The sequence below is a fragment of the Symphalangus syndactylus genome, chromosome 1 (assembly GCF_028878055.3).
Source record: "Symphalangus syndactylus isolate Jambi chromosome 1, NHGRI_mSymSyn1-v2.1_pri, whole genome shotgun sequence".
NCBI lineage: Eukaryota > Metazoa > Chordata > Mammalia > Primates > Hylobatidae > Symphalangus > Symphalangus syndactylus.
The window spans coordinates 91,148,081-91,155,724 of NC_072423.2; the positions used below are offsets into that span (position 1 = coordinate 91,148,081).

At 52.3% G+C, this 7,644-nt stretch overlaps 1 protein-coding gene across 1 annotated transcript in view; it reads right to left on the bottom strand.

Moving 5' to 3' along the window:
• The window catches only part of AHNAK (AHNAK nucleoprotein), a 121,001-nt gene extending 120,953 nt beyond the window's left edge, over positions 1 to 48 (bottom strand). Inside the window, exon 1 of the mRNA XM_055287363.2 lies at positions 30 to 48. The gene's annotated coding sequence lies outside the window, so the exon portion shown is untranslated. The remainder of the gene's footprint in view (positions 1 to 29) is intronic.
• Between the last annotated feature and the right edge of the window lie 7,596 nt (positions 49 to 7,644).

Genomic DNA, 7,644 nt, shown 5'->3' on the forward strand with positions numbered 1-7,644 from the left:
GGGAGTGGGGGAGGTTCCCTGATATGTACCTGTTTTGCGTGTGTGTGTATGTGTCAGTTTGTGTGTGTGTGCGCACGTGTCTGTAATGAACCTTGGGCTCTTCTGTTGCCAGGCAACATGTCTCTATTTTGTTCCTATTATGCCTGTTTCCATAGTAACCACAAAGGGGAGCTCTGTGGGCAGGCCCCTGGCCAGGGGATTCCCCTTCCCCTCCCTTCTCTCCACAGTCCCCTTTTCTGAAATCAGCATGTTACAAGGAAGAAAAGAGGTTGACTGCTCAAAGGGTAATCTCAGTTTCTGATCCCAGAAGGGAAATGAAGTGTGTGGTCTGTTTGCAGTCTCTTTAGAAGCAGACTTTTCCCCCCCATGAAGGTCCTTTTGCATGATATTCTTAGAAGCAGAAAAATGGGCTGTGCCTGGTGGCTCACGCCTGTAATCCCAACACTTTGGGAGGCCAAGGCGGGTGGATCACTTGAGGTCAGCAGCTCGAGACCAGCCTGACCAATCTGGTGAAACCCTGTCTCTACAAAAAATACAAAATTAGCCGGACATGGTGGCGCACGCCTGTAATCCCAGCTACTCGGGAGACTGAGGCAGAAGAATTGCTTGAACCTGAGAGGTGGAGGTTACAGTGAGCCGAGATTGCACCATAGCACTCCAGCATGGGCAAGAAGAGCAAAACTCTGTCTCAAAAAAAAAAAAAAGAAGAAGAAGAAGAAGCAAAGAAATGACTGTTAACCCTTCTTAGCACCATCCGGGATCTCCCAGACCCCGCCTCCACCCCACACACACACCAGCCCAGGGATTAGCATCCCTGCCAAACAGGCCCTTCTCCATTCACTTCCGTCACTTCCTAATCTGTCATTGTCCACCCCACCCCGCAACAGCAAATCTATCTGGTGATTCTGGAATCCAAACATTATTTCCTAAGCAATTCTCAAGCCCCAAACCCTTAACCCTACCCGAAAATATAAAGCCAAGTAAAATCATTCTTCCCCAGCTCAATTCAAATCCCAGCCTGTATTTAAACTTCAAGCTTCAAATAAGGAGTTCCTGAATTTCTTAGATCACAGAGTTTTGACACACAGAAACTTTCCAATTACAGTCAGTCCTAATGAAATCTTCAAGCCCAACCGGAACCCAAGTTAAAGCTGGTTAGAGAACAAGAGACACGAGGCTGTCTCCAGAGTACCATCTGGGAGGAAAGAAGGCAAAGAAAGACTGTTCAGGCAGGTGGAAGGGAAAGGAATTGGGCAGGGAGAGTGGGGCAGGTGGACACAGTGGGTCATGGCTGGATTTCAGGCAGAGAGTTAGGGGTGTGGGGATGCTGTAGGGCAATAAGAGGAGATGCAGACCAAAGATTAAGGAAAAGAAGCAAGACATGACTGCGTGAGGCTGTGAAGGAAGGAGGGAGGGAAAGAGAGAAAACAGAAGAGCTCAGCACTGAACTAAGGACTGGGCGGGCTGAGCTGTAAACAGGAGCCGAGGGAGGGAGTTGGAGTAAACGGAGCAGCCAACGCCCCAGCCAGCTCCCATCCCCAGCGGGGAGCAGGGAGGGAGGGGCTGAGGAAGTGGGGAACACCACCTCCTCGCCCCTTTCTTGGAATCTGCTTTTCTCCTGTCCTTTCCAACTTCCTCTGCCTTTCCCTCAGCTTCCTGGGGAAAGAGAGACCAGCCTGGGTTTCCCTCTCTCCTCTGCTTACAGTTCCCTAAGTCCAGTTGAAGGAGATCAGGCTGAGCAGGGAAGGAAGGGCCTAGGCTGCCCAGAGCCTGAGTCACCACATAGTTGAGGTTCCTGTCACTCGAAGTCCCGCCTCTGTTACACTCCGTGCCCTGTGCCCGCCCCGGGACTTGGATCGCTACATCTGACCCTGGCCCCAGGGCTGGCTCCACTTCCACGCTCCTTACCAAGCTACGGGTGCAGGAAGCCTTTAGATGCCTCGCTCTCCCTGCCCCTCCACACTTGTTGTGCTGCGTCCACCACCCTTATCCCTCGGCATTTGAGGGTAGCATCTTCCTGCTCAGCTTTGGAGCAGAAGTGACTCAGTGAGTGACTGCAAGGATTGTGGAAAAGCTCGGATGCACCCTTGATAAGTCACTTCACCTCTCTGGGCTCCAGTTTCCCCACTGGTAAAATAAAGGGTTATTAGAGACGGTCTCTGGCAGTCCCTGCAAGAGGTACATTCTGTATGTCTGAGTCAAAGAGATGGGTAATTACTGTTGAAGAGTGGGATAAAATGGGTGTGTTTGCTAACCCCTGTCCTAACAGTAGGAGTGGGTGGGGTGGGGCAGGGCAGGGCTGGGCACAGGACCTGCCACCATAGGGCAGCCAACACCCTAGGCGTCTTGGTGACTCAGGTCCCACATGGAAGAAGAGCTGGAAAGCACCCCATGGGTCCCCTGTGAGTCAGGGGAAATGCGGATCTCCCTGAAGGATGACTGCCTGGGTTCCCGCTATAACTAACTATCCTTCCACCTTGGAAGTCTCCCAGGATGGGTACCGTAAGCTAACTAACTATCCTTCCACCTTGGAAGTCTCCCAGGATGGGTACCGTAAGCTCATCATTCCACCTCCCTGGCCTGCTCAGCAGCTTCCACCCCTCCTGCCTGACCTTGGCAGCCCTTCTTCCCTCAGCCCTGAACTCTAGAGCCCTCCTTACCCTCTGACAGCTCCCCCTGCCCTACCACATTCCCTTCTTCACCCCTTGGCTCTGCCCATCCTCACCATCCACCCCATCCCAGCAGAGCCCGCCAGATGATTGCAAAAGGGCTGAGCCAGCAGAGAGGCCTTCACATGACAGCTGTTCCTGCTGCAGAGGGGAGGGGGCTGCTGGGAGTGGAGGCACATTCCATGGGAGATCCTATCAGAAATAGCCCCAAACCGTAACTGACCATCCGCCGGCCCCGGATGATCTGCACATCACCCATTCAATAGGCTTGCCTCAAAATCCTGAGGAAATCAAGAAAACAAAGCGGGGTGGAGAAGGGAGGGGCCTAAGGGAGTGAAGAGAGCCCAGGAACATTGAGATAGGGTGCCCAGGAACATTGAGACAGGGTCACCAGGACATCACCACTGAGCCAGTACCACCAGCCCAAGGTATTCTCCCTCTAATGGGAGATTAAACTGATGGAAGTGCTGCCCTCTAGCACCCCCCACCATACCCCACTCCACCCATCCCTTGGGTGCTGAGGCACTGGGACACCCCAGTAATTCCCCTGGAGTAAAACGACAGCCTGCTCTGGGAGCCATGCCAGCCTGACTGGAGCAAACAGACAGGAACAGGTGGCAGTTTCTGTAACCTTTCAGGAGCACCAGTGTGAGCTCCACAGCACTAGAGGAAGAGAACTGGGTGGGAACCCCAGAATCACATTCAAACATACAGGAGCGGGCTGGGCACGGTGGCTCATGCCTGTAATCCCAGCACTTTGGGAGGCCAAGGCGGGTGGATTACCTGAGGTCAGGAGTTCGAGTCCAGCCTGGCTAACATGATGAAACCCCGTCTCTGCTAAAAATACAAAAAAAAATTAGCAGGCATGGTGACACACACCTGTAATCCCAGCTACTTGGGAGGCTGAGGCAGAATAATTGTCTGAGCCCGGGAGACAGAGGCTGCAGTGAGCTGAGATCATGCCACTGCCCCTCCAGCCTGGCCAACAGAGCGAGACTCTGTCTCAAAAAAAAAAAAAAAAAAAAAAATACAGGAGCACGGCAAGTGGGGGAAGTCAGTGCCCTGCAGTGCCCTATAGGTACACTGGTTGGAGGAGCTGGGGAAGCTACAGCACCCAGAAAAATCCATTTGATGTGTGGAGGGAAAGTTCTGAGTTGACAACAAAGAGTGCCTGTTGCCATGAAAACCACAGTATTAATTTCAGAAATGACTGGGTGGAGCCTCCAAAGCACTTCATTCCCCTCCCTTCAACATTCTAGGCTTCCCCCACCTTTCAAAAGGGGAAGTGGCACATTTGGGGCATGTGGGCAGCTGGTGGGATGGGTCTGACCCAGTGAGAGCAGCAGCTGTCCAGCTCCAGCTCAAAGCAGGGCACGAAAAAAAGGAAACAATATAAGTCTTTCTTGGAAGGTTTTTAACTTTTTAATAAGTGACTTAAGCAGAAGTGCCAACAAAGCTAAGATAAATAGCTGCTTATAACCAGTATCTACTGGTTTATCTACAAACTAACCAAGTCTCTCTCAGCCCCTCCCATTCACACTCCAGGCTCTGTAAAGATTTTATCTAAGTCAACTGCAACCCTGAGCCCCGACCCCTTCTCCAGTTTCTCTCACCCTCCCTCTGTGGAGGTTCTGAGATTTTGCCCAGTAAGTGGATAAAAGAGCCTCCCCCTTCCCTCATTCTACCCTAGTTTTCTAAGATCATGCCCTGCCCTCAGCCCCTGATCCATTCAAACACCCCTTCCCTTTCTGCTCCTCACCCCAGTCTCTGTGCCACGTGCTGGACCGTGGAGTCGGGTCGCCAGCTCTATGTGGTGTTTGGGTGGCATGAGACTCCCTAGCACCAAGAGAAAACTGCCCAGCAACCACAGATGTCCACAGGCGCGCGCTCTGATTGGCTGCCCACAGCAAAAGCAAGGAAAAGGAAGGATCCAGCAAGCCATGGAAGGCCCAGCGGGGATGGGAAGGGCAAGAGCCCTTGCTGCAGTGACTCAGGCCTCCCTGGGGCAGGGTAGGGGACAGAAAGAACTCCAGATGTGCTTCCCCTTTCCTGCCTCACATCTGCCGTTAGAAACTTCCACTGTTAACTCTCCCCTACCCCCCACAGCAGAGAAGCCCTCGCATCCCACCCCCGTCTAGAGGCCAACGGCCCAGCCTTCCTGGGGCCACAACCCTCTTGTCTTGAGGCTCCTCCTCCTGCTTGTGGGTACTGGCCCTCGCCCAAGTGCAAGCCCTGCCTCAAACAACCACCTAGCCACCCTTACTCTGCACCGCGTGGCGAGGGCTGGAGGCAGGATGTGCAGATGACTCACTCTTCCTGCAGGCAGAGGGAGGCTGAGGTAGGGGTCTCTGCCCCAGCCCAGACCGCCTAGTCCATGTGGGCTGCCAGGCCCGCTGCTGCCCATGGCCCACCCAAAACCCCCGACCTGCTTCACAGTTGGGCTTCCCTCCTGAGCCTTTCAAGCCGCCCTCTCAAACCTATTCTTCCAACTTGGTCCCTCCTGCCTGAAGCTTCAGCCACAGGTTACCGTAAGCAAACACCAGGAAGGTGGTGAAGGTCCCACAACCACAGAAGGAGGTGTGATTTGAAACAGAATTTGGGAAGAGTCTGACAGCTTCAGTGAGGCCCCAGCAACAAGCTAAAAGGCACATCCCAAGCCTGCATCTAGCACTTTATTTTTGAGATGGGGGTCTGTGTTGCCCAGGCTGGAGTGCACTGGCTGTTGTTGCAATCATGGCAAGCACTACTAAGGCCTCCAACTCCTGGCCTCAGCCATCCCCGCACCCGAGTAGCTAAGACTACAGGAACATGTCAGTGCACCAGCTGCACCTAGCATTTTCAGATGCTAGCTAACAAGAGCCCAGGAGGCTCAGAAGAAAGGTTATAAAGTTTGGACCCAGCTCAAGATGAGCTGCCAGGGAGCAGTCTGAGCAAGCATCAGCCCATCCCCACCCATATGGATTCTAAACCACAACTCTTTTCTGCCCACTCCAACTGCAGGTCAAAGTGCTCCGCTGCACATGACAGCCCTATCCCCTCCCACTACCAGCCTGTTGTATGTACCTGGTTTCCCCATCCAAGCCAAGAGCCCTCTTCTGTGCCTGGACTAAGAAACAGAATGAAAAAACCCCACACAAAATCATAAGCTGGGGACCAAAGGCAGTCAACCGTTTCTGCATATGCCTCAAAACGTGACTCAATCTAGAGGCTTCCAATTTCACCTGAGCTGTTAAATTTACAGGGAGATCTTCAATGATCTTCAGAAAAGACAGAAGAGCAAGAAAATCTGAAAAGGATTTAATAAAAATTAAGCTCAAAGAGGAAAAAATAGTAACCTTTAGCCTGAGCAGGATATTAGCTGACAATTACAACTACTCTACCTTCTAGGAGGCAGCAGGGTGTGGACACAGGCTTCAAGAGTGACACCCGCTGGGTGCGGTGGCTCACACCTGTAATCCACTTTGGGAGGCCAAGGTGGGCGAATCATGAGGTCAGGAGTTCGAGACCAGCCTGGCCAACATGGTAAAACCCCATCTCTACTGAAAATACAAAAATTAGGCCGGACTCAGTGGCTCACGCTTGTGATCCCAGCACTTTGGGAGGCCAAGGCGGGCGGATCACGAGGTCAGGAGATCGAGACCACGGTGAAACCCCGTCTCTACAAAAAAAAAAATTAGCCGGGCGTGGTGGCGGGCGCCTGTAGTCCCAGCTACTCGGAGAGGCTGAGGCAGGAGAATGGCGTGAACCCGGGAGGCGGAGCTTGCAGTGAGCCGAGATCGCGCCACTGCACTCCAGCCTGGGTGACAGAGCGAGACTCCGTCTCAAAAAAGAAAATACAAAAATTAGCTGGGCATGGTGGCGTGTGCCTGTAATCCCAGCCACTCAGGAGGCTGAGGCAGGGGAACTGCTTGAACCAGAACTCAGGAAGTGGAGGTTGCGGTGAGCCAAGATCACACCACTGCACTCCAGCCTGGGCAACAAGAGTGAAACTGTCTCAAAAAAAAAAAAAAAAAAAAAACTCACACCCAAGCGAGGCGTGATGGCATGCGCCTATAATCCCACCTACTAAGGGGGCTGAGGCGGGAGGATCACTTGAGGCCAGGACTTCAAAACTATAGCACAATTGGTGGCTCACGCCTATAATCCCAGCTCTTTGGGAGGCCGAGGTGGGCGGATCATGAGGTTAAGAGATCGAGACCATGGTGAAACCCCGTCTCTACTAAAAATACAAAAAATTAGCCTGGCATGGTGGCGGGCGCCTGTAGTCCCAGCTACTTGGGAGGCTGAGGCAGGAGAATGGTGTTAACCCGGGAGGCAGAGCTTGCAGTGAGCCAAGATCGCACCACTGCACTCCAGCCTGGGGAAGAGCGAGACTCCATCTCATAAAAAAAAAAAAAAACTATAGCACGATTGAGCCTGTGTACAGCCAGCCACTGCATGCCAGCCTTAGCAACATAGCAAGAACCCCAGCTCTCAAATAAATAAAATTAAAACATTTTCCTGACCCAGTTCTACCAAAAAAAAATTTAAATTAAAAAAAAAAGTGACATCCACTGGGTTCAAAACTCTGCCTCTACCACTTAAAAATGTGTGATCACAGTCAAGTTACTGAAATCTCTAAACCCCTATGCTTCCCATTAGAAATCAGGGATACCACCACCAGACTGATAATGCAGCCAGGAACGGGCCAACGGGCCAGGCCAGTGTCTGTTCTGAGTAGTCTGTGCCTTGTCCTGCAGGTTTGAGGCATTTGAACTACAGCCCTAGGCCAGGCATGGTGATGCATGCCTGCAATCCCACCACTTTGGGAGACCAAGGCGGGACGACCACTGGAGCTCAGGAGTTTGAGAACAGCCTGGGCAACATGGCAAAACCCCATTTCTACAAAAAAAAAAAAAAAAAAAAAAACAAACCACACACCACAAAAATTAGCCGGGCGTGGTGGTGCACACCTATAGTACCAGCTACTCGGGAG